This window comes from Arachis hypogaea, chromosome 2 (assembly GCF_003086295.3).
Source record: "Arachis hypogaea cultivar Tifrunner chromosome 2, arahy.Tifrunner.gnm2.J5K5, whole genome shotgun sequence".
In the NCBI taxonomy this organism is placed as follows: Eukaryota; Viridiplantae; Streptophyta; class Magnoliopsida; order Fabales; family Fabaceae; genus Arachis; species Arachis hypogaea.
In genome coordinates this window covers 27,091,644-27,118,115 of record NC_092037.1, presented here as the reverse complement: position 1 = coordinate 27,118,115, position 26,472 = coordinate 27,091,644, and the positions used below count along the sequence as shown (strand labels likewise).

The window sequence follows — 26,472 nt, the reverse complement described above, 5'->3', positions numbered from 1 at the left end:
TTTGTATAGGGGTTCACCATCAACTGTGGCTACTTTCTTCCTCTCGGGGAAATATCCTGTGCGGCTGTCACTCGCACAGCTAACCAGTCTGGAGGCATCACCCATGGCTGATGGCTACATCCCATCCTCGCAGTGAAAACTAATGCTCACGCACTCTGTCACAGTACGGCTAATCACCGGTTGGTTCCCGCTCCTACTGGAATAGAATCCCTCTTTTGCGTCTGTCACTAACGCCCAGCAGGTTAAAGTTTGAAGCACGTCACAGTCATTCATTACCGGAATCCTACTCGGAATACCACAGACAAGGTGAGACTTTCCGGATTCCCAGGATCCTACTCGGAATACCACAGACAAGGTGAGACTTTCCGGATCCTCATAAATGCTGCCATCTATCTAGCTTATACCACGAAGATTCTGTTGGGGAATCTAAGAGATACACATTCAAGCTCTGTTGCATGTAGAACGGAAGTGGTTGTCAATCACGTACATTCATAAGTGAGAATAATAATGAGGGTAATCTGACTCATCACATTCATCATGTTCTTGGGTACGAATGAATATCTTGGAATAAGAATAAGAGAGATTTGAATAAAAGACAATAGAATTTCATTAATACTTGAGGTACAGCAGAGCTCCACACCCTTAATATATGGTGTGCAGAAACTCCACCGTTGAAAATACATAAGTAAAAGAGGTTCAGGCATGGCCGAATGGCCAGCCTCCCTAACGTGATCAATGATCTCTTAGGATGAAGAATAAAACAAAACTGAGACCAAAGATGTCTAATACAATAGATAAATGTCCTATATATACTAGACTAGCTACTAGGGTTTACATGAGTAAGTAATTGATGCATAAATCCACTTCCGGGGCCCACTTGGTGTATGCTTGGGCTGAGCTTGATCATTCCACGAGCTAAGGCATTTCTTGGCGTCAAACTCCAGGTTATGACGTGTTTTGGGCGTTCAACTCCGGATAATGACGTTTTTCTGGCGTTTAACTCCAGACAGCAGCATGAACTTGGCATTTAACGCCAAGTTACGTCGTTATTCTTCGAATAAAGTATGGACTATTATATATTGCTGGAAAGCCCTGGATGTCTACTTTCCAACGCCGTTGAGATCGCGCCAATTGGAGTTCTGTAGCTCCAGAAAATCCATTTCGAGTGCAGGGAGGTCAGAATCCAACAGCATCAGCAGTCCTTTTGTCAGCCTTCTTTAGAGTTTTGCTCAAATCCCTCAATTTCAGTCAGAATTTACCTGAAATCACAGAAAAACACACAAACTCATAGTAAAGTCCAGAAATGTGAATTTAGCATAAAAACTAATAAAAACATCCCTAAAAGTAGCTTAAACTTACTAAAAACTATATAAAAACAATGCCAAAAAGCGTATAAATTATCCGCTCATCATAACACCAAACTTAAATTGTTGCTTGTCCCCAAGCAACTGAAAATCAAATAGGATAAAAAGAAGAGAATATACTATAAGGTCCAAAATATCAATGAATATTAATTTAATTAGATGAGCGGGACTTGTAGCTTTTTGCTTCTGAACAGTTTTGGCATCTCACTTTTTCCTTTGTAGTTCAGAGTGATTGGCTTCTCTAGGAACTTAGAATTTCAGATAGTGTTATTGACTTTCCTAGTTAGGCATGTTGATTCTTGAACACAGCTACTTATGAGTCTTGGCTGTGGCCCTAAGCACTTTGTCTTCCAGTATTACCACCGGATACACAAATGCCACAGACACATAACTGGGTGAACCTTTTCAGATTGTGACTTAGCTTTGCTAAAATCCCCAGTTAGTGGTGTCCAGAGCTCTTAAGCACACTCTTTAGCTTTGGATCACGACTTTAACCATTCAGTCTCAAGCTTTTCACTTGGACCTTCATGACACAAGCACATGGCTAGGGACAGCTTGATTTAGCCGCTTAGGCCTGGATTTTATTTCCTTGGGACCTCCTATCCATTAATGCTCAAAGCCTTGGATCCTTGCTTTAAAATTTTCGCCACTTTTTTTTTTTCACTGCTTTTTCTTGCTTCAAGAATCAATTTCATGATGTTTTTCAGATCATCAATAACATTTCTCTTTGTTCATCATTCTTTCAAGAGCCAACAATTTTAACACTCATAAACAACAAGATCAAAAATATGCACTGTTCATTCATTCATTCAGAAAACAAAAATTATTGCCACCACATCAATATAATTAAATTAAATTCACCAATAATTTCGAAAATTATGTACTTCTTGTTCTTTTGAATTAAAACATTTTTCTTTTAAGAGAGGTGAAAGACTAATGGATTTTATTCATAGCTTTAAGGCATGGTTACACACTAATGATCATGAAGTAGAAACACAAAACATGGATAAACACAATACTTAAAAATCGAAAACAGAAAGAAAATAAAGAACAAGGAATGAATCCACCTCTAGTGGCGTCTTCTTCTTGAAGGACCAATGATGTTCTTCAACTCTTCTATGTCCCTTCCTTGCCTTTGTTGCTCCTCCCTCATTGCTCTTTGATCTTCTCTTATTTCTTGGAGAGTGAGGGCGTGTTCATGGTGTTCCACCCTTAATTGTTCAACATTATGGCTCAAGTCTTCCAAAGAGGTGCTAAGTTGCTCCCAATAGTTGTTGGGAGGAAAGTGCATTCCTTGAGGCATTTGTTGATGATGAACTTCCTCATGTTCTTCTTGAGGGCCGTGAGGAACTTCTCTTGTTTGCTCCATCCTTTTCTTGGTGATGGGCTTGTCTTCTTCAATGGAGACATCTCCATCTATGATAACTCCGGCTGAATAACATAGATGGCATATGAGGTGGGGGAAGGCTAGGCGTGCCATGTATGAAGGCTTGTCAGCTATTTTGTAGAGTTCATTAGAGATGACTTCATGAACCTCTACTTCCTCTCCAATCATGATGCTATGAATCATGATGGCCCGATCCACAGTAACTTCAGATCGGTTGCTTGTAGGAATGATGGATCTTTGGATGAACTCCAACCATCCTCTAGCTACAGGATTGAGGTCCAGTCTTCTTAGTTGGACTGGTTTGCCTTTGGAGTCTACTCTCCATTGGGCGCCTTCCACACAAATGTCCGCAAGGACTTGGTCCAACCTTTGATTAAAGTTGACCCTTCTTGTGTAGGGGCGTTCATCACCTTGCATCATGGGTAGATGAAACGCCAACCTCACATTTTCCGAACTGAAATCTAAGTATTTCCCTCGAACCATTGTGAGATAGTTCTTTGGATTCGGGTTCATACTTTGATCATGGTTCCTAGTGATCCATGCATTAGCATAGAACTCTTGAACCATCAATATTCCAACTTGTTGCATGGGGTTGGTTATGACTTCCCACCATCTTCTTTGGATTTCATGTTGGATTTCCGGATACTCATTCTTTTTGAGCTTGAAAGGGACCTCGGGGATCACCTTCTTCTTTGCCACAACATCATAGAAGTGGTCTTGGTGGCTCTTGGAGATGAATCTCTCCTTTTCCCATGACTCGGAAGTGGAAGCTTTTGCCTTCCCTTTTCCTTTTCTTGAGGAAACTCCGGTCTTGGGTGCCATTGATGGTGAATGAAAAATAAAAAGCCTAGGCTTTTTACCACACCAAACTTAAAATTTTCTCGTCCTCGAGCAAAAGAGAAAAGAAGAGTAGAAGAAGAAGAAGAGAATTTTGGTAGAGAAGTAGAGAAGGGGGTTCGGCTATAGGAGAAAAGAAGAGGTTGTGTTATGTGAAAATGAAGAAGAAAGGAGAGGTATTTATAGGGAGGGGGGAGGGTTAGGTTTCGGCCATTTTGGGTGGGAAAGGGTGGGAAATTGAATTTGAATGTAATGGAGGTAGGTGGGATTTATGGGGAAAAGGAGGTTGATGTGAATGGTGCATGGGGTAATTGGGAAGAGGAATTGAGGTGATTGGTGAAGGTTTTTGGGAAGTGTGACATTGAAAATGAGATTTGGATTAGGAGAGTGTGATTAGGATTAAAAGAAAAGGTAGGTGGGGATCCTGTGGGGTCCACAGATCCTGAGGTGGGGATCCTGTGGGGTCCACAGATCCTGAGGTGAAAAGAAATACCATTCCTTCACCCTATAGGCGTGTAGATTGCCTTCATGCATCATTCTGGCGTTCAAACGCCCAATGGTGCATGTTCTGGGCGTTAAACGCCCATGTGATGCTTGTTTCTGGCGTTGAACGCCAGTTTCAAGCTTGTTTCTGGCGTTCAGCGCCAGATTGCCCTCTGTGTGCACATCCTGGCGTTAAACGCCAGGTTGTTGCTTGTTTTGGGCGTTCAGCGCCAGAAAGATGCTCTGTTCTGGCGTTGAACGCCAGCCAGATGCATCTTACTGGCGTTGAACGCCAGTCTGCGCTGCCTCCAGGGTGAAAATTTTTTTCTTCTGTTTTTGACTCTGTTTTTAATTTCTCTGATTTTTTTCGTGACTCCTCATGATCATGTACCTAATTCAACACAAAAATAACACCAAAATAAAATAAAATAAAATTAGATAAATAAAATTGGGTTGCCTCCCAACAAGCGCTTCTTTAATGTCAATAGCTTGACAGTGGCTCTCATGGAGCCACAAGATGATCAGGTTAATTTAGTGTGTAGTCTCCACACCAAACTTAGAGTTTGGATATGGAATTTGAACACCAAACTTAGAGTTTGGTTGTGGCCTCACAACACCAAACTTAGAGTTTGACTGTGTGGGCTCTTCTTGACCTTGAACTGAGAGAAGCTCTTCATGCTTACTCTCTTTTGTCACAGAGGGATGACCATGTGCTTGAAACACAAGGTATTCCCCATTCAATTGAAGGACTAACTCTCCTCTGTTGACATCTATCACAGCTTCTGCTGTGGCTAGGAAAGGTCTTCCTAGGATGATGCATTCATCATCTTTCTTCCTAGTATCTAGGATTATGAAATCAGCAGGGATGTAAAGGCCTTCAACCTTCACTAGTACGTCCTCCACTATTCCATAAGCTTGTCTTATTGACTTGTCTGCCAATTGTAATGAGAACAAGGCAGGTTGTACCTCAATGATCCCCAGCTTCTCCATTACAGAGAGTGGCATAAGGTTTATCCCTGACCCAAGATCACATAGAGCTTTCTCAAAGCTCATGGTGCCAATGGTGCAAGGTATTAAGAACTTGCCAGGATCTTGTTTCTTTTGAGGTAGAGTTTCCTGAATCCAAGTGTCTAAGTCACTAATGAGCAGGGGAGGTTCACTTTCCCAAATCTCATTACCAAACAGCTTGGCATTCAGCTTCATGATAGCTCCTAAGTATTGAGCAACTTGCTCTCCATTCACATCTTCATCCTCTTCAGAGGATGAATATTCTTCAGAGCTCATGAATGGCAGAAGGAGATTTAATGGAATCTCTATGGTCTCTAGATGAGCCTCAGATTCCTCTGGATCCTTAATAGGAAACTCCTTCTTGCTTGAAGGACATCCCAGGAGGTCTTCCTCACTAGGATTTTCGTCCTCCTCCTCCCCTATGCATTCGGCCACTTTGATTAAATCAATGGCCTTGCACTCTCCTTTTGGATTTTGATGAGCGGATAATTTGTATACTTTTTGGCATTGTTTTTAGTATGTTTTTGGTATGATCTAGTTAGTTTTTAGTATATTTTTATTAGTTTTTAGTAAAAATTCACTTTTCTGGACTTTACTATGAGTTTGTGTGTTTTTCTGTGATTTCAGGTATTTTCTGGCTGAAATTGAGGGACCTGAGCAAAAATCTGATTCAGAGACCAAAAAGGACTGCAGATGCTGTTGGATTCTGACCTCGCTGCACTCGAAGCGGATTTTCTGGAGCTACAGAAGCCCAATTGGCGCGCTCTCAACGGCGTTGGAAAGTAGACATCCTGGGCTTTCCAGAAATATATGATAGTCCATACTTTGCCCATGATTTGATGGCCCAAACCGGCGTTCAAAGTCACCTCAAGAAATCCCAGCGTTAAACGCTGGAACTGGCACCCAAATGGGAGTTAAACGCCCAAACTGGCACCAAAGCTGGCGTTTAACTCCAAGAAGAGTCTCTACACGAAATTTGCTTCATTGCTCAGCCCAAGCACACACCACGTGGGCCCGGAAGAGGATTTTTATGTCATTTACTCATTTCTGTACACCTTAGGCTACTAATTTCTTATAAGTAGGACCTTTTGCTATTGTATTAGAAATCTTTGGATTATCTTTTGATCTTTTGATCTTTATATCTTTGAACAATTTTAGTTCTTAGATCATTGGGAGGCTGGCCATTCGGCCATGCCTAGACCATATGCTTATGTATTTTCAACGGTGGAGTTTCTACACACCATAGATTAAGGTGTGGAGCTCTGCTGTACCTCGAGTATTAATGCAATTACTATTGTTCTTCCATTCAATTCCGCTTGTTCTTGTTCCAAGATATCACTTGTTCTTCAACTTGATGAAGGTGATGATTGACGCCCATCACCATTCTCACCCATGAACAAAGTGACTGACAACCACTCTTGTTCTACAAGCATTTGAGGCTTAGTGAATATCTCTTGGATTCCTGATTGCACGATGCATGGTTGATCGCCTGACAACCGAGTGCTCGCCTGACAAACGAGCCAGCCATTCCGTGAGGTCAGAGTCTTCGTGGTATAGGCAAGAACTGATGGCAGCATTCAAGAGAATCCGGAAGGTCTAACCTTGTCTGTGGTATTCTGAGTAGGATTCAATGACTGAATGATTGTGACGTGCTTCAAACCTGTAACTTACTGGGCGTTAGTGACAGACGCAAAAGAATCACTGGATTCTATTCCAGTAGGGGAGGGAACCACACCGGTGATTGGCAGCACTGTGACAGAGTGTGTGCATTAGCTTTCACTGCGAGGATGGGAGGTAGCTGCTGACAACAGTGAAACCCTACACGAGCTTGCCATGGAAAGGAGTAGGAAGGATTGGATGAAGGCAGTAGGAAAGCAGAGAGACGGAAGGGAAGGCATCTTCATGCGCTTATCTGAAGCTCCCACCAATGAATTACATAAGTATCTCTATCTTTACCTTTGTGTTATTTTCGTTCATCACCATTATCAATTGAGTCTGCCTGACTAAGATTTACAAGATGACCATAGCTTGCTTCAATACTAACAATCTCCGTGGGATCGACCCTTACTCACGTAAGGTTTATTACTTGGACGACCCAGTGCACTTGCTGGTTAGTTGTGCGAAGTTGTGTAATGCCATGGTATTGAGCTACCACGTTTTTGGAGCCATTACCGGGGATTATGAGAGTTGTGAAAAAGTATTGTTCACAATTTCGCGCACCAAGTTTTTGGCGCCGTTGCCGGGGATTGTTCAAGTTTTGAGCAAGCTTTGGTAACATCAGTGCCAAGATCCGGCAACAACATCAAGTTTTTGGTGTTATTGCCCGGGATTGTTTAGGCTGGACAACTGACGGTTCATCTTGTTGCTTAGATTAGGTATTTATTTTTTTTCGAAATTCTTGAAGATGAATCCCAGAGTTTCATGATGATTTGTTGAAATCTGGCTGGCTGAGAAGCCATGTCTAATTTCATTGGACCGAGGTTTCAACTCATCACCACAAGAGCTTGTTGATTTCGTGTCAATCTTGCTTTTGGAGCAGTGATTTGCTAAGGCTTGGCTGGCCTCTGGCCATGTCTAGTGTTTTGGACCGAAGCTTTCTATGAAAGCTTGGCTGGCTGTGAAGCCATGTCTAATTCCTGGACCGGAGTCTTAGACTAGCATTGCACTGATTCCTGGAATTCTCATCAAGAATTTTGATTTCTTTTTCCCATTTAATTTTCGAAAAACACAAAAAAAATTACAAAATCATAAAATCCAAAAATATTTCTTGTTTGAGTCTAGAGTCTCATCATAAGTTTGGTGTCAATTGCATGCATTCATGTGTCTAAGTGATCTTCAAGATGTTCTTGATGATTTACTTACTCTGATCTTTGAATTCAATTTGACTTGATTGTTTTGAGTGTCTCATATGCATTTTCATTTTGTTAGTGTCAGTAGTTTACAAACTGCTAAGTTTGGTGTCTTGCATGCATTGTTATTTGATTCTTGTTGCATTTTGGTTTGTCTTTATTATTAAAAATCCAAAAATATTTTTAATTTGTGTCTTTTCAAGTCAACAATACAGAGAATTGAAGATTCAGAACATACAGCAGAGGAATTGCACAGAAAAAGCTGGGCGTTCAAAACGCCCAGTGAAGAAGGACAGACTGGCGTTTAAACGCCAGCCAGGGTACTTGGTTGGGCGTTTAACGCCCAAAAGGGTAGCATTTTGGGCGTTAAACGCCAGAATGTATACCATTCTGGGCGTTTAACGCCAGGATGGCTAAGGGAGGAAGATTTTGTTTTCAAATCAGATTTTTTCTAAGTTTTCAAAATCTTTTCAAAATCAAATCTTTTTCAAATCATTTTTCAATCAAATCTTTTTCAAAATTAACTCCTTTCCTTTTTCAAAGATACTTACTATCAATTAATGATTTGATTCATCATTTCAAGTATGTTGCCTTTTCTGTTGAGAAAGGTTTAATGATTGAATCATATCTTTTCTTGTTAGTCAAGTTTTTAATTTTTAAATCAAATCATCTTTTTTAAAATGTTTTCAAATCATATCTTTTAAAGTTGTTTTCAAATCATATCTTTTTAATCATATCTTTTTTTTCAAAATAAGCTTTCAATCAAATCTTTTTGATTTCTAATTTCAAAATCTTTTTCAAAAATCACTTGATTTCTTTTCCAATTTCATTTTCAAAAATTAAGTGATGTTTTTCAAAAATGTTTTCAAATTTCCCACTTAAGTTTCGAAAATCACTTCCCTCCTTCTCACATCCTTCTATTTATGGACTAACACTATCCCTTAATGCAAAATTCGAACTCCATTCTCTCTGACAAGTTCGAATTTTCCCACTCCTGTCTTCTACTCTTCTTTTCCTCTGACACCTAAAGGAATCTCTATACTGTGACATAGAGGATTCCACATTTTCTTGTTCTCTTCTCTATCTTATGAGCAGGAGCAAGGACAAAGGCATTCTTGTTGAGGCTGATCCTAAACCTGAAAGGACCTTGAAGAGAAAGCTAAGAGAAGCCAAAGCACAACTCTCTTTAGAGCACCTGACCGAATTCTTCAAGGAAGAAGAACACATGGCAGCCGAAAACAACAACAATGCCAACAATGCAAGGAAGGTGCTGGGTGACTTTACTGCACCTACTCCCGACTTCTATGGGAGAAGCATCTCTATCCCTGCCATTGGAGCAAACAACGTTGAGCTTAAGCCTCAATTAGTTTCTCTAATGCAACAGAATTGCAAGTTCCATGGACTTCCAATGGAAGATCCTCATCAGTTTTTAGCTGAGTTCTTGCAAATCTGTGACACAGTCAAGACTAATGGGGTTGACCCTGAGGTCTACAGACTGATGCCATTCCCTTTTGCTGTAAGAGACAGAGCTAGAACATGGTTGGATTCTCAACCTAAAGAAAGCCTGGACTCTTGGGAAAAGCTAGTCAATGCCTTCTTGGCAAAGTTCTTCCCACCTCAAAAATTGAGTAAGCTTAGAGTGGAAGTCCAAACCTTCAGACAGAAGGAAGGAGAATCCCTCTATGAAGCTTGGGAAAGATACAAACAATTGATCAGAAAGTGCCCCACTGATATGCTTTCTGAATGGAGCATCATAGGTATTTTCTATGATGGTCTCTCTGAACTGTCCAAAATGTCTTTGGATAGCTCTTCTGGAGGATCTCTTCATCTGAAGAAGACGCCTACTGAAGCTCAAGAACTGATTGAAATGGTTGCAAATAACCAATTCATGTACACTTCTGAAAGAAATCCTGTGAACAATGGGACTAGTCAGAAGAAAGGAGTTCTTGAGATTGACACTCTGAATGCCATTTTGGCTCAGAATAAAATATTGACTCAACAAGTCAATATGATTTCTCAAAGTCTGTCTGGAATGCAAAATGCACCAAGCAGTACTAAGGAAGCTTCATCTGAGGAAGAAGCTTATGATCCTGAGAACCCTTCAATAGAAGAGGTGAATTACATGGGAGAACCCTATGGAAACACCTACAACCCTTCATGGAGGAATCATCCAAATCTTTCATGGAAGGATCAACAGAGACCTCAACAAGGTTTCAATAACACTAATGGTGGGAGAAACAGGTTTAGCAATAGCAAGCCTTTCCCATCATCTTCTCAGCAACAGACAGAGAGTTCTAAGCAGAATACCTCTGACTTAGCAACTATGGTCTCTGATCTAATTAAGACCACTCAAAGTTTCATGACTGAAACTAGATCTTCCATTAGGAATTTGGAAGGACAAGTGGGTCAGCTGAGCAAGAAAATCACTGAACTTACTCCAAGCACTCTCCCAAGCAATACTGAAGAAAATCCAAAAGGAGAGTGCAAGGCCATCAATATGGCCGAATTCTGGGAGGAAGAAGAGGCAGTGAACGCCACTGAGGAAGACCTCAATGGACGTCCACTGACCTCCATTGAGTTCCCCAATGAGGAACCTTGGGAATCTGAGGCTCAAACTGAGACCATAGAGATTCCTTTAGACTTACTACTGCCATTCATGAGCTCTGATGAGTATCCCTCCTCTGAAGAGGATGAGTATGTCACTGAGGAGCAAGTTGCTAAATATCTTGGAGCAATCATGAAGCTAAATGACAAGCTATTTGGAAATGAGACTTGGGAGGATGAACCCCCTCTGCTCACCAAAGAACTGGATAACTTGTCTAGGCAGCAATTGCCTCAAAAGAGGCAGGATCCTGGGAAGTTTTCTATACCTTGCACCATAGGCACCATGACCTTCAAGAAGGCCCTGTGTGACTTAGGGTCAAGTGTGAACCTCATGCCCCTCTCTGTAATGGAGAAATTAGGGATCTTTGAGGTGCAAGCTGCAAAAATCTCACTAGAGATGGCAGACAACTCAAGAAAACAAGCCTATGGACTTGTAGAGGATGTTCTGGTTAAAGTTGAAGACCATTACATCCCTACTGATTTCATAGTCCTAGAGACTGGGAAGAGCATGGATGAATCCATCATCCTTGGCAGACCCTTCCTAGCCACAGCAAAGGCTGTGATTGATGTTGATAGAGGAGAGTTGATCATTCAAGTGAATGAAGAATCCTTGGTGTTTAAAGCTCAAGGATATCCCTCTGTCATCATGGAGAGGAAGCATGAAGAGCTTCTCTCAAAACAGAGCCAAACTGAGCCCCCACAGTCAAACTCTAAGTTTGGTGTTGGGAGGCCACAACCAAACTCTAAGTTTGGTATTGAACCCCCACATTCAAACTCTAAGTTTGGTGTTGGGAGGGTCCAACACGGTTCTGAGCACTTCTGAGGCTCCATGAGAGTCCTCTGTCAAGCTAATGACATTAAAGAAGCGCTTGTTGGGAGGCAACCCAATGTTTTATAATTAATTATTCTCCTTTGTTATTTTATCTTTTTTGTAGGTTGATGATCATAAGAAGTCACAAAAACAATGAAAAAAGCAAAAACAGAATGAAAAACAGGAAGAAAAACAGCACACCCTGGAGGAAGATGGTGCTGGCGTTTAAACGCCAGTCAGCCTAGCAGTTGGGCGTTTAACGCCCAGTCTGGCACCCATCTGGGCGTTTAACGCCAGAAAGGGGCACCAGACTGGCGTTAAACGCCAGTAAAGGGCAAGAACCTGGCGTTAAACGCCAGGAATGGGCACCAGCCCGGCGTTTAACGCCAGAAATGGCTCAAAACGTGGATTTTGATGCCATTTGGTGCAAGGATGCCTTTTCCTTGACACTACAGGATCTGTGGACCCCACAGGACCCTACCATCACTCTCTCTCTTCTTCCCCCATTCACCAATCACCTCAACACCTCTTCCCCAAAAACCCCTCACCTATCAAATCCTACCCTTCTCTTCACCACTCACATCCATCCTTCATAAATCCCCACCAACCTCACCCTTCAAATTCAAACCACTTTCCCTCCCAAAACCCACCCATAATGGCCGAACCTTTACCCCCCTCTCTCCTATATATACCCTTCTTCAACCCTTCATTTTCACACAACCTAAACACCACTTCTCCCCCTCTTTGGCCGAATTCACCACCATCTCCCTCTTCCTCATTTCTTCTTCTTCTACTCTCTTCTTTCTTCTTTTGCTCGAGGACGAGCAAACATTTTAAGTTTGGTGTGGTAAAAGCGTTGCTTTTTCGTTTTTCCATAACCATTATGGCATCCAAGGCCGGAGAAACCTCTAGAAAGAGGAAAGGGAAGGCAAAGGCTTCCACCTCCGAGTCATGGGAGATGGATAGATTCCTCTCAAGGGTGCATCAAGTCCACTTCTATGAAGTTGCGGCCTTGAAGAAGGTGATCCCCGAGGTCCCCTTTTTACTCAAAAAGGGTGAATATCCGGAGATCCGACATGAGATCCGAAGAAGAGGTTGGGAAGTTCTTACCAACCCCATTCAACAAGTCGGAATCTTGATGGTTCAAGAGTTCTATGCCAATGCATGGATCACCAAGAACCATGACCAAAGTGTGAACCCGAATCCAAAGAATTATCTTACTATGGTTTGGGGGAAATACTTGGATTTTAGTCCGGAGAGTGTGAGGGTGGCGTTCAACTTGCCTATGATGCAAGGAGATGAACATCCTTACACTAGAAGGGTCAACTTTGATCAAAGGTTGGACCAAGTCCTCACAGTCATATGTGAAGAGGGCGCACAATGGAAGCAAGATTCAAGAGGAAAGCCGGTCCAATTGAGAAGGCATGACCTCAAGCCCGTGGCTAGAGGATGGTTAGAGTTCATACAACGCTCAATCATCCCCACTAGCAACCGGTCCGAAGTTACCATAGACCGGGCTATCATGATCCATAGCATCATGATTGGAGAAGAAATAGAGGTTCATGAGGTTATAGCCCAAGAACTCTATAAGGTGGCAGACAAGACCTCCACCTTGGCAAGGTTAGCCTTCCCTCATCTCATTTGTCACCTCTGTTATTCAGTTGGAGTTGACATAGAGGGTGACACCCCTATTGATGAGGACAAACCCATCACCAAGAAAAGGATGGAGTACACAAGAGATCCCACTCATCATGAGATCCCTGAAATTCCTCAAGGGATGAATTTCCCTCCACAAAACTATTGGGAGCAACTACACACCTCCCTAGGAGAGTTGAGTTCCAACATGGGACAACTAAGGGTGGAGCACCAAGAACACTCCATCATCCTTCATGAGATTAGAGAAGATCAAAGAATCATGAGGGAGGAGCAACAAAGACAAGGAAGAGATATTGAGGAGCTCAAGCACTCCATAGGATCTTCAAGAGCAAAAAAAGAGCCACCATCACTAAGGTGGACCCGTTCTTTGATTTCCTTGTTATTTGTTCTTCTGTTTTTCGAATTTTATGCTTATGTTTATCCATGTTTGTGTCTTGTGATCATTAGTGTCTTAGTGTCTATGCCTTAAAGTTATGAATGTCCTATGAATCCATCACCTTTCTTCAATAAAAAACGTGCCTAATTGATAAAAGAAAGAATTGCATGAATTTTGAATTTTATAACAGTTTAATTATTTTGATGTGGTGGCAATATTCTTGTTCTCTGAATGTATGCTTAAACAGTGCATATGTATCTTGAATTTGTGGTTCATGAATGTTGGCTCTTGAAAGAATGATGAAAAAGGAGACATGTTACTGAGGATCTGAAAAATCATTAAAATGATTCTTGAAGCAAGAGAAAGCTATTCAAAAAAAAAAAGCTATTCAAAAAAAAAAAAAGAGAGAAAAAGAAAAGAAAAACGAAAAAAAAGAGAGAAATAAGAGTTGTGATCCAAGGCAATAAGAGTGTGCTTAAGAACCCTGGACACCTCTAATTGGGGACTTTAGCAAAGCTGGGTCACAATCTGAAAAGGTTCACCCAATTATGTGTCTGTGGCATGTATGTATCCGGTGGTAATACTGGAAGACAGAGTGCTTTGGGCCACAGCCAAGACTCAATAAATAGCTATGTTCAAGAATCATCATACCTTACTAAGAGAATCATTAACACTATCTGGACTCTGAGTTCCTAAAGAAGCCAACCATTCTGAATTTCAAGGGATAGATTGAGATGCCAAAACTGTTCAGAGGCAAAAAGTTAAAAACCCCGCTCATCTAATTAATACTGATCTTCACAGATGTTTTTGGAATTCATTGCATATTCTCTTCTTTTCATCTTATTTGATTTCCAGTTGCTTGAGGACAAGCAACAATTTAAGTTTGGTGTTGTGATGAGCGGATAATTTGTATACTTTTTGGCATTGTTTTTAGTATGTTTTTGGTATGATCTAGTTAGTTTTTAGTATATTTTTATTATTTTTTAGTTAAAATTCACTTTTCTGGACTTTACTATGAGTTTGTGTGTTTTTCTGTGATTTCAGGTATTTTCTGGCTGAAATTGAGGGACCTGAGCAAAAATCTGATTCAGAGACCAAAAAGGACTGCAGATGCTGTTGGATTCTGACCTCCCTGCACTCGAAGTGGATTTTCTGGAGCTACAGAAGCGCAATTGGCGCGCTCTCAACGGCGTTGGAAAGTAGACATCCTGGGCTTTCCAGAAATATATGATAGTCCATACTTTGCCCAAGATTTGATGGCCCAAACCGGCGTTCAAAGTCACCTCAAGAAATCCCAGCGTTAAACGCTGGAACTGGCACCCAAATGGGAGTTAAACGCCCAAACTGGCACCAAAGCTGGCGTTTAACTCCAAGAAGAGTCTCTACACGAAATTTGCTTCATTGCTCAGCCCAAGCACACACCAAGTGGGCCCGGAAGAGGATTTTTATGTCATTTACTCATTTCTGTACACCTTAGGCTACTAGTTTCTTATAAGTAGGACCTTTTGCTATTGGATTAGAAATCTTTGGATTATCTTTTGATCTTTTGATCTTTATATCTTTGAACAATTTTAGTTCTTAGATCATTGGGAGGCTGGCCATTCGGCCATGCCTAGACCTTATGCTTATGTATTTTCAACGGTGGAGTTTCTACACACCATAGATTAAGGTGTGGAGCTCTGCTGTACCTCGAGTATTAATGCAATTACTATTGTTCTTCCATTCAATTCCGCTTGTTCTTGTTCCAAGATATCACTTGTTCTTCAACTTGATGAAGGTGATGATTGACGCCCATCACCATTCTCACCCATGAACAAAGTGACTGACAACCACTCTTGTTCTACAAGCATTTGAGGCTTAGTGAATATCTCTTGGATTCCTGATTGCACGATGCATGGTTGATCACCTGACAACCGAGTGCTCGCCTGACAAACGAGCCAGCCATTCCGTGAGGTCAGAGTCTTCGTGGTACAGGCAAGAACTGATGGCAGCATTCAAGAGAATCCGGAAGGTCTAACCTTGTCTGTGGTATTCTGAGTAGGATTCAATGACTGAATGATTGTGACGTGCTTCAAACCTGTAACTTACTGGGCGTTAGTGACAGACGCAAAAGAATCACTGGATTCTATTCCAGTAGGGGAGGGAACCACACCGGTGATTGGCAGCACTGTGACAGAGTGTGTGCATTAGCTTTCACTGCGAGGATGGGAGGTAGCTGCTGACAACAGTGAAACCCTACACGAGCTTGCCATGGAAAGGAGTAGGAAGGATTGGATGAAGGCAGTAGGAAAGCAGAGAGACGGAAGGGAAGGCATCTTCATGCGCTTATCTGAAGCTCCCACCAATGAATTACATAAGTATCTCTATCTTTACCTTTGTGTTATTTTCGTTCATCACCATTATCAATTGAGTCTGCCTGACTAAGATTTACAAGATGACCATAGCTTGCTTCAATACTAACAATCTCCGTGGGATCGACCCTTACTCACGTAAGGTTTATTACTTGGACGACCCAGTGCACTTGCTGGTTAGTTGTGTGAAGTTGTGTAATGCCATGGTATTGAGCTACCACGTTTTTGGAGCCATTACCGGGGATTATAAGAGTTGTGAAAAAGTATTGTTCACAATTTCGCGCACCAGATTTTCTTCTGTATTGCTTGGGAGAGTACTGGGAGGAGTTTCAATGACTTTCGTGCTCAGCTGGCCCACCTGTGCCTCCAAGTTTCTAATGGAGGATCTTGTTTCATTCATGAAACTAAAAGTGGCCTTTGACAGATCAGAGACTATATTTGCTAAATTAGAAGTGTTTTGTTCAGAGTTCTCTATCTGTTGCTGAGAAGATGATGGATATGGCTTGCTATTGCCCAGCCTGTTGCGTCCACCATTGTTAAAGCCTTGTTGAGGCTTTTGTTGATCCTTCCAGGAGAAATTTGGATGATTTCTCCATGATGGGTTATAGGTGTTTCCATAAGGTTCACCCATGTAATTAACCTCTGCCATGGCAGGGTTTTCAGGATCATAAGCTTCTTCGGAAGCTGCCTCTCTAGTACTGTTGGATGCATGTTGCAATCCATTCAGATTTTGAGAGATTATGTTGACCTGTTGAGTCAACATTTTGTTCTGAACCAATATGGCATTCAGAGCATCAATTTCAAGAACTCCTTTCTTCTGAGGTACCCCATTATTCACGGAATTCCTCTCAGAGGTGTACATGAACTGGTTGTTTGCAACCATGTCAATGAGTTCTTGAGCCTCTTCAGGCGTTTTCTTCAGGTGAATAGATCCACCTGCAGAGTGGTCCAATGACATTTTCGAAAATTCAGAGAGACCATAGTAGAATATATCTAATAGGGTCCATTCTGAAAACATGTCAGATGGACATCTTTTGGTCAACTGCTTGTATCTTTCCCAAGCTTCATAGAGGGATTCACCATCTTTTTGTTTGAAGGTTTGAACATCCACTCTCAGCTTTGCTCAGCTTTTGAGGAGGAAAGAATTTATCCAAGAAGGCAGTGACCAGCTTATCCCAGGAGTCCAGGCTATCCTTAGGTTGTGAATCCAACCATATTCTAGCTCTGTCTCTTACAGCAAAAGGGAAAAGCATGAGTCTGTAGACTTCAGGATTAACTCCATTCGTCTTTACAGTCTCACAGATCTGCAAGAACTCAGTTAAAAACTGATAAGGATCTTCAGAAGGAAGTCCATAAAACTTGCAGTTTTGTTGCATTAATGCAACTAGTTGAGGCTTAAGCTCAAAGTTATTGGCTCCAATGGCAGGAATGGAGATGCTTCTTCCATCAAACTTGGTTGTTGGCTTTGTGAAGTTACCAAGCATTCTCCTTGCATTATTATCATTATTATTTTCGGCTGCCATGTCCTTCTCTTGTTCGAAAATTTCTGAAAGGTTATTTCTGGATTGTTGTAATTTAGCTTCTCTTAATTTTCTCTTCAGAGTCCTTTCAGGTTCTGGATCAACTTCAACAAGAGTGCCCTTTTCCCTGTTCCTGCTCATATGAAAGAGAAGAAAACAAGAAAAGAAAAAGGAATCCTCTATGTCACAGTATAGAGATTCCCTTATGTTAGTAAAAGAAGAAGGGGGTAGAAGAATGAAGAAGAGTTCGGATTTTTAGATGAAGAGAGGTGAAGAGAAGTGTTAGTAAGTAATTAATTAAATAGAATAAGAAAAGGGGAGAGAAATTTCGAAAATAATTTTTGAAAAAGAGGTTAGTAATTTTCGAAAATTAAAGATAAGATAAGTTTAAAATTAAAATTTAAAACAAAAAGAATTTTTGAAAAAGAGAGGGAGAATTTTCGAAAATTAGAGAGGGAAAAGTAGTTAGGTGGTTTTGAAAAAGATAAGAAACAAACAAAAAGTTAGTTAGTTGATTTGGAAAAGATTTGAAATCAAATTTTGAAAAAGATAAGAAGATAAGAAGTTAGATAAGATATTTTGAAATCAAATTTTGAAAAAGATAAAGTTTTTGAAAAAGATAAGATAAAAAGATAAAAAGATTTTTTAAGAAAAAGATATTTTGAAAAAGATTTAATTTTTAAAATTACTTAACTAACAAGAAACTACAAGATAAGATTCTAGAACTTAAAGATTGAACCTTTCTTAACAAGAAAGTAACAAACTTCAAATTTTTGAACCAATCACATTACTTGTTAGTTAATTTTCGAAAATATGATAAAAAGATAAGAAAAAGATTTTTTTGAAAATATTTTGAAAAATAATTTTGAAATTTTCGAAAATTATATAAAAAATGAAAAAGATATGATTTTTGAAAAAGATTTTGAAAAGATAAGATTTTTAAAATTGAAATTTTGACTTGACTTGTAAGAAACAACTAATTTTAAAAAATTTTTGACCAAGTCAACCCAAAATTTCGAAAATTTGGAGGAAAATAAGGAAAAGATATTTTTTTGATTTTTGAATATTTTAATTATGAGAAAGAAAAACAACAAAAATACTCAATGCATGAAATTTTTAGATCAAAACAATGAATGCATGCAAGAATGCTATGAATGTCAAGATGAACACCAAGAACACTTTGAAGATCATGATGAACATCAAGAACATAATTTTGAAAAATTTTTGATGCAAAGAAAACATGCAAGACACCAAACTTAGAAATTTTTAATGCATGGAAATTATGGATGCAAAGATGCACATGAAAAACAACAAACAACACAAAACAAGAAATCATCAAGATCAAACAAGAAGTCTTGTCAAGAACAACTTGAAGATCATGAAGAACACTATGAATGCATGAGATTTTCGAAAAATGCAAGAAAAATTTTAAAAGCATGCAATTGACACCAAACTTAAAAGTTGACTCAAGACTCAAACAAGAAACACAAGATATTTTTTTATTTTTATGATTTTATGATTTTTTTGTATTTTTATTAATTTTTTCGAAAAACATTGTTAGAAAAACGAAAAAGAAAAGAAAAATTTTGAAAAAGATTTTTGAAAAAAATTTTTGAAAAGAAAATTACCTAATCTGAGCAACAAGATGAACCGTCAGTTGTCCATACTCGAACAATCCCCGGCAACGGCGCCAAAAACTTGGTGGACGAAATTGTGATTTCTATCTTTTGAGCTTTAGCATATATTTACTCTTAGGGCACTGTTTATTCTCACAACTCCGTTCAACTAACCAGCAAGTGTACTGGGTCGTCCAAGTAATAAACCTTACGTGAGTAAGGGTCGAATCCACAGAGATTGTTGGTATGAAGCAAGCTATGGTCACCTTGCAAATCTCAGTCAGGCAGATTAAAATAGTTTATGGGTTTTTCGAAAATAGAAATAAAGGGTAGAAATAAAAGGGATAGAAGACTTATGCAGATTCATTGGTAGGAATTTCAGATAAGCGGGTGGAGATGCTGTAGAGCCCAAGCACGCCTGCTCTCCTACTGCTTCTACTCAATCCTTCTTACTCATTTCCATGGCAAGCTTTGTATAGGGGGGTTCACCATCAACTGTGGCTACTTTCTTCCTCTCGGGGAAATATCCTGTGCGGCTGTCACTCGCACAGCTAACCAGTCTGGAGGCATCACCCATGGCTGATGGCTACATCCCATCCTCGCAGTGAAAACTAATGCTAACGCACTCTGTCACAGTACGGCTAATCACCGGTTGGTTCCCGCTCCTACTGGAATAGAATCCCTCTTTTGCGTCTGTCACTAACGCCCAGCAGGTTAAAGTTTGAAGCACGTCACAGTCATTCATTACCGGAATCCTACTCGGAATACCACAGACAATGTGAGACTTTCCGGATTCCCAGGATCCTACTCGGAATACCACAGACAAGGTGAGACTTTTCGGATCCTCATAAATGCCACCATCTATCTAGCTTATACCACGAAGATTCTGTTGGGGAATCTAAGAGATACACATTCAAGCTCTGTTGCATGTAGAACGGAAGTGGTTGTCAATCACGTACATTCATAAGTGAGAATAATAATGAGGGTAATCTGACTCATCACATTCATCATGTTCTTGGGTACGGAATAAGAATAAGAGAGATTTGAATAAAAGACAATAGAATTTCATTAATACTTGAGGTACAGCAGAGCTCCACACCCTTAATCTATGGTGTGCAGAAACTCCACCGTTGAAAATACATAAGTAAAAGAGGTTCAGGCATGGCCGAATGGCCATCCTCCCTAACGTGATCAATGATCTCTTAGGATGAAGAATAAAACAAAACTGAGACCAAAGATGTCTAATACAATAGATAAATGTCCTATATATACTAGACTAGCTACTAGGGTTTACATGAGTAAGTAATTGATGCATAAATCCACTTCCGGGGCCCACTTGGTGTATGCTTGGGCTGAGCTTGATCATTCCACGAGCTAAGGCATTTCTTGGCGTCAAACTCCAGGTTATGACGTGTTTTGGGCGTTCAACTCCGGATAATGACGTTTTTCTGGCGTTTAACTCCAGACAGCAGCATGAACTTGGCGTTTAACGCCAAGTTACGTCGTTATTCTTCGAATAAAGTATGGACTATTATATATTGCTGGAAAGCCCTAGATGTCTACTTTCCAACGCCATTGAGAGCGCGCCAATTGGAGTTCTGTAGCTCCAGAAAATCCATTTCGAGTGCAGGGAGGTCAGAATCCAACAGCATCAGCAGTCCTTTTGTCAGCCTTCTTCAGAGTTTTGCTCAAATCCCTCAATTTCAGTCAGAATTTACCTGAAATCACAGAAAAACACACAAACTCATAGTAAAGTCCAGAAATGTGAATTTAGCATAAAAACTAATAAAAACATCCCTAAAAGTAGCTTAAACTTACTAAAAACTATATAAAAACAATGCCAAAAAGCGTATAAATTATCCGCTCATCACCCGTCCTCTCAATGAAAATGTTCAATGCGCTCTGTCACAGCACGGCTAATCATCTGTCGGTTCTCAATCAGGTTGGAATAGAATCCAGTGATTCTTTTACGTCTGTCACTAACGCCCAACTTTCAGGAGTTTGAAGCTCGTCACAGTCATTCAATCCTCGAATCCTACTTAGAATACCACATACAAGGTTTAGACCTTCCGGATTCTCTTGAATGCCGCCATCAATTCTAGCTTATACCACGAAGATTCTGATTAAGGAATCCAAGAGATAAACATTCAAGCCTTGTTTGCTTGTAGAACAGAAGTGGTTGTCAGGCACGTGTTCACAAGTGAGAATGATGATGAGCGTCACATAATCATCACATTCATCATGTTCTTGGGTGCGAATGAATATCTTAGAACAAGAATGAGCTGAATTGAATAGAAGAACAATAGTAATTGCATTAACACTCGAGGTACAACAGAGCTCCACACCTTAATCTATGGTGTGTAGAAACTCCACCGTTGAAAATACATAAGAACAAGGTCTAGGCATGGCCCAATGGCCAGCCTCCCATAATCTAAGAACTAGACGTCCAAAGATGATCCTCAGATCTAAAGTGATCAAAAGATTCCAGGATGTAAAATACAATAGCAAAAGGTCCTATTTGTAGATAACTAGTAGCTTAGGGTTTACAAAAATGAGTAAATGACATAAAAATCCACTTCCGGGCCCGCTTGGCGTGTGCTTGGGCTGAGCATTGAAGCTTTCATGTGTAGAGACTTTTCTTGGAGTTAAATGCCAGCTTTTGTGCCAGTTTGGGCGTTTAACTCCCATTCTTGTGCCAGTTCCGGCGTTTAACGCCGGGTAGTCATGAGCTGATTTGGAACGCCGGTTTGGGCCATCAAATCTCGGACAAAGTATGGACTATTATATATTGCTGGAAACTTTCCAATGCAATTGATAGCGCGCCAATTGGGCTTCTGTAGCTCCAGAAAATCCACTTCGAGTGCAGGGAGGTCAGAATCCAACAGCATCTGCAGTCCTTTTCAGCCTCTGAATCTGATTTTTGCTCAGGTCCCTCAATTTCAGCCAGAAAATACCTGAAATCACAGAAAAACACACAAACTCATAGTAAAGTCCAGAAAAGTGAATTTTAACTAAAAACTAATAAAAATATAATAAAAACTAACTAAAACATACTAAAAACATACTAAAAACAATGCCAAAAAGCGTATAAATTATCCGCTCATCACAACACCAAACTTAAATTGTTGCTTGTCCCCAAGCAACTGAAAATCAAATAAGATAAAAAGAAGAGAATATGCAATGAATTCCAAAAACACCTATGAAGATCAGTATTAATTAGATGAGCGGGGCTTTTAGCTTTCTGCCTCTGAACAGTTTTGGCATCTCACTCTATCCTTTGAAATTCAGAATGATTGGCTTCTATAGGAACTTAGAATCCAGATAGTGTTATTGATTCTCCTAGTAAAGTATGATGATTCTTGAACATAGCTACTTTATGAGTCTTGGCCGTGGCCCAAAGCACTCTGTCTTCCAGTATTACCACCGGATACATACATGCCACAGACACATAACTGGGTGAACCTTTTCAGATTGTGACTCAACTTTGCTAGAGTCCCCAATTAGAGGTGTCCAGGGTTCTTAAGCACACTCTTTTGACCTTGGATCACGACTTTATTCTTACCCTTGCCTTTTGGCTTTTTTTTTTCTGCTTGCTTTCTCTCTCTTTTTTTTTCGCACATAATCTCTCTTTTTTTTGTATTCATTGCTTTTTCTTGCTTCAAGAATCATTTTTATGATTTTTCAGATTCTCAGTAACATGTCTCCTTTTTTCATCATTCTTTCAAGAGCCAACATTCATGAACAACAAATTCAAAAGACATATGCACTGTTCAAGCATACATTCAGAAGTCAAAATATTGCCACCACATCAAAATAATTAATCTATTATAAAATTCAAAATTCATGCAATTCTTCTCTTTTTCAATTAAGAACATTTTTCATTTAAGAAAGGTGATGGATTCATAGGACATTCATAACTTTAAGGCATAGACACTGAGACACTAATGATCATAAGACACAAACATAGATAAACATAAGCATGAAAATTTGAAAAACAGAAAAATAAAGAACTAGGAGATTAAAGAACGGGTCCGCCTTAGTGATGGCGGCTTGTTCTTCCTCTTGAAGATCTTATGAAGTGCTGAGCTCCTCAATGTCTCTTCCTTGCCTTTGTTGCTCCTCTCTCATGATTCTTTGATCTTCTCTAATTTCATGGAGGAGGATGGAATGTTCTTGGTGCTCCACCCTTAGTTGTCCCATGTTGGAACTCAATTCTCCTAGGGAGGTGTTGATTTGATCCCAATAGTTTTGTGGAGGAAAGTGCATCCCTTGAGGTATCTCAGGGATTTCATGATGAGTGGGATCTCTTGTTTGCTCCACCCTTTTCTTAGTGATGGGCTTGTCCTCATCAATGAGGATGTCTCCCTCTATGTTAACTCCAACTGAATTACAAATGAGATGAGGGAAGGCTAACCTTGCCAAGGTAGAGGACTTGTCCGCCACCTTATAAAGTTCTTGGGATATAACCTCATGAACTTCTACTTCCTCTCCAATCATGATGCTATGAATCATGATAGCCCGGTCTATAGTGACTTCAGACCGGTTGCTAGTGGGAATGATTGAGCGTTGGATAAACTCCAACCATCCCCTAGCCACGGGCTTGAGGTCATGCCTTCTTAGTTGAACCGGTTTCCCTCTTGAATCTCTCTTCCATTGAGCGCCCTCTTCACAAATGTCTATGAGGACTTGGTCCAACCTTTGATCAAAGTTGACCCTTCTAGTGTAAGGGTGTTCATCTCCTTGCATCATGGGTAAGTTGAATGCCAACCTTACATTTTCCGAACTAAAATCTAAGCATTTCCCCCGAACCATTGTAAGCCAATTCTTTGGGTCCGGGTTCACACTTTGATCATGGTTCTTGGTGATCCATGCATTGGCATAGAACTCTTGAACCATTAAGATTCTGACTTGTTGAATGGGGTTAGTAAGAACTTCCCAACCTCTTCTTCGGATCTTATGTCGGATCTCCGGATATTCACTCTTTTTGAGTTTGAAAGGGACCTCGGGGATCACCTTCTTCATGGCCACAACTTCATAGAAGTGGTCTTGATGCACCCTTGAGATGAATCTCTCCATCTCCCATGACTCGGAGGTGGAAGCTTTTGCCTTCCCTTTCCTCTTTCTAGAGGTTTCTCCGGCCTTAGATGCCATAAATGGTTATGGAAAAATGAAAAGCAACACTTTTAACACACCAAACTTAGAACGTTTACTCGTCCTCGAGCAAAAGAAAAAAGAAGGGAGTAGAAGAAGAAGAAAATTGAGGAGATTGAGGGGGCTTTATGGTTCAGCCAAGGGGGAGAAGTAGTGTTTAGGTTGTGTGAAAATGAAGGATGAAGAAGGATTTATATAGGGGTGGAGAGGGGGGTAGGGTTCGACCATTATGGGTGGGTTTGGGAGGGAAAGTGGTTTGAATTTGGATGGTGAGGTAGGTGGGGTTTTATGAAGGATGGATGTGAGTGGTGAAGAGAATGGTGGGATTTGATAGGTGAGGGGTTTTTAGGGAAGAGGTATTGAGGTGATTGGTGAATGGGTGAAGAAGAGAGAGAGTGGTGGGGTAGGTGGGGATCCTATGGGGTCCACAGATCCTGAGGTGTCAAGGATAATTCATCCCTACACCAAGTGGCGAGCAAAAATGCTCCTTCTGCCAATCCTAGCATTAAACGCCGAGCTGGTGCCCATTTCTGGTGTTTAACGCCAGCTTCTTGCCCATTCCTGGGGTTAAACGCCAATCTGGTGCCCCTTTCTGGCGTTAAACGCCCAGAATGGTACCAGACTGGGTGTTAAACGCCCATTTGCTGTCTTTACTGGTGTTTAAACGCCAGCAAGTTTTCCTCCAGGGTGTGCTATTTTTTTCTATTTTTCATTCTATTTTTGCTTTTTTCAATTGATTTTGTGACTTCCCATGATCATCAACCTATAGAAAACATAAAATAACAAAAGAAAAATAGGTAAATATAACATTGGGTTGCCTCCCAACAAGCGCTTCTTTAATGTCATTAGATTGACAGTGGGCCCTCATGGAGCCTCACAGATACTCAGAGCAATGTTGGAACCTTCCAACACCAAACTTAGAGTTTGAATGTCAAGGTTCAACACCAAACTTAAAATTTGGTTGTGGCATCCCAACACCAAACTTAGAGTTTGACTGTGGGGGCTCTGTTTGACTCTGTTTTAAGAGAAGCTCTTCATGCTTCCTCTCCATGGTTACAGAGGGATATCCTTGAGCCTTAAACACAAGGGATTCTTCATTCACTTGAATGATCAATTCTCCCCTGTCAACATCAATCACAGCCCTTGCTGTGCCTAGGAAGGGTCTGCCAAGGATGATGGATTCATCCATGCACTTCGCAATCTCTAGGACTAGGAAATCAGCAGGGATATAATGGTCTTCAATCTTTACCAGAACATCCTCTACAAGTCCATAAGCTTATTTTCTTGAATTGTCTGCTATCTCTAGTGAGATTCTTACAGCTTGTACCTCAAAGATCCCTAGCTTCTCCATTACAAAGAGAGGCATGAGGTTTATGCTTGACCTTAGGTCACACAGAGCCTTCTTGAAGGTCATGGTGCGTACTGTACAAGGTATTGAGAACTTCCCAGAGTCCTGTCTCTTTTGAGGTAATCTCTGCCTAGTCAAGTCATCCAGTTCTTTGGTGAGCAAAGGGGGTTCATCCTCCCAAGTCTCATTACCAAATAACTTGTCATTTAGCTTCATGATTGCTCCAAGGTACTTAACAACTTGCTATTCAGTGACATCTTCGTCCTCTTCAGAGGAAAAATACTCATCAGAGCTCATGAATGGCAGAAGTAAATACAATAAAATCTCTATGGTCTCAGTGTGAGCCTCAGATTCCCATGGTTCCTCATCAGGGAACTCATTGGAGGCCAATGAACATCCATTGAGGTCTTCCTCAGTGGTGGTCACTGCCTCTTCTTCCTCTCCAATTTTGGCCATGTTGATGGCCTTACACTCTCCTTTTGGATTCTCTTCTGTATTGCTTGGAAGAGTACTAGGAGGGAGTTCAGTAACTTTCTTACTCAGCTGACCCACTTGTGCCTCCAAGTTTCTAATGAAGGGCCTTATTTCAGTCATGAAACTTTGAGTGGTTTTGATTAGATCAAAGACCATGGTTGCTAAGTTAGAGTGGCTCTGCTTAGAATTCTTTGTCTGTTGCTGAGAAGATGATGGAAAAGGCTTGCTATTGCTAAACCTGTTTCTTCCACCATTATTGTTGTTGAAACCTTGTTGAGGTCTCTGTTGATCCTTCCATGAGAGATTTGGATGATTTCTCCATGAAGGATTATAGGTGTTTCCATAGGGTTCTCCCATGTAATTCACCTCTTCCATTGATGGGTTCTCAGGATCATAAGCTTCTTCTTCATACGAAGCGTCCTTAGTACTGCCTGGTGCAGCTTGCATTCCAGACAGACTTTGAGAAATCATATTGACTTGCTGAGTCAATATTTTGTTCTGAGCCAATATGGCATTCAGAGTATCAATCTCAAGAACTCCTTTCTTTTGATTCGTCCCATTGTTCACAGGATTCCTTTTAGAAGTGTACATGAATTGGTTATTTCTAACCATTTCAATGAGTTCTTGAGCTTCTGCA

At 40.5% G+C, this 26,472-nt stretch overlaps 2 non-coding genes across 2 annotated transcripts; one reads left to right on the top strand and one right to left on the bottom strand.

Moving 5' to 3' along the window:
• Positions 1–9,558: 9,558 nt before the first annotated feature.
• Positions 9,559–9,666, bottom strand: LOC112763012 (small nucleolar RNA R71). The gene has a single exon (XR_003182802.1). It is a non-coding gene; the product is annotated as a small nucleolar RNA R71 (small nucleolar RNA).
• A 7,076-nt stretch (positions 9,667–16,742) lies between these two features.
• LOC112767428 (small nucleolar RNA R71) lies at positions 16,743–16,846 on the top strand. Its single transcript, XR_003184903.1, has one exon. It is a non-coding gene; the product is annotated as a small nucleolar RNA R71 (small nucleolar RNA).
• The last annotated feature ends 9,626 nt before the right edge of the window (positions 16,847–26,472 follow it).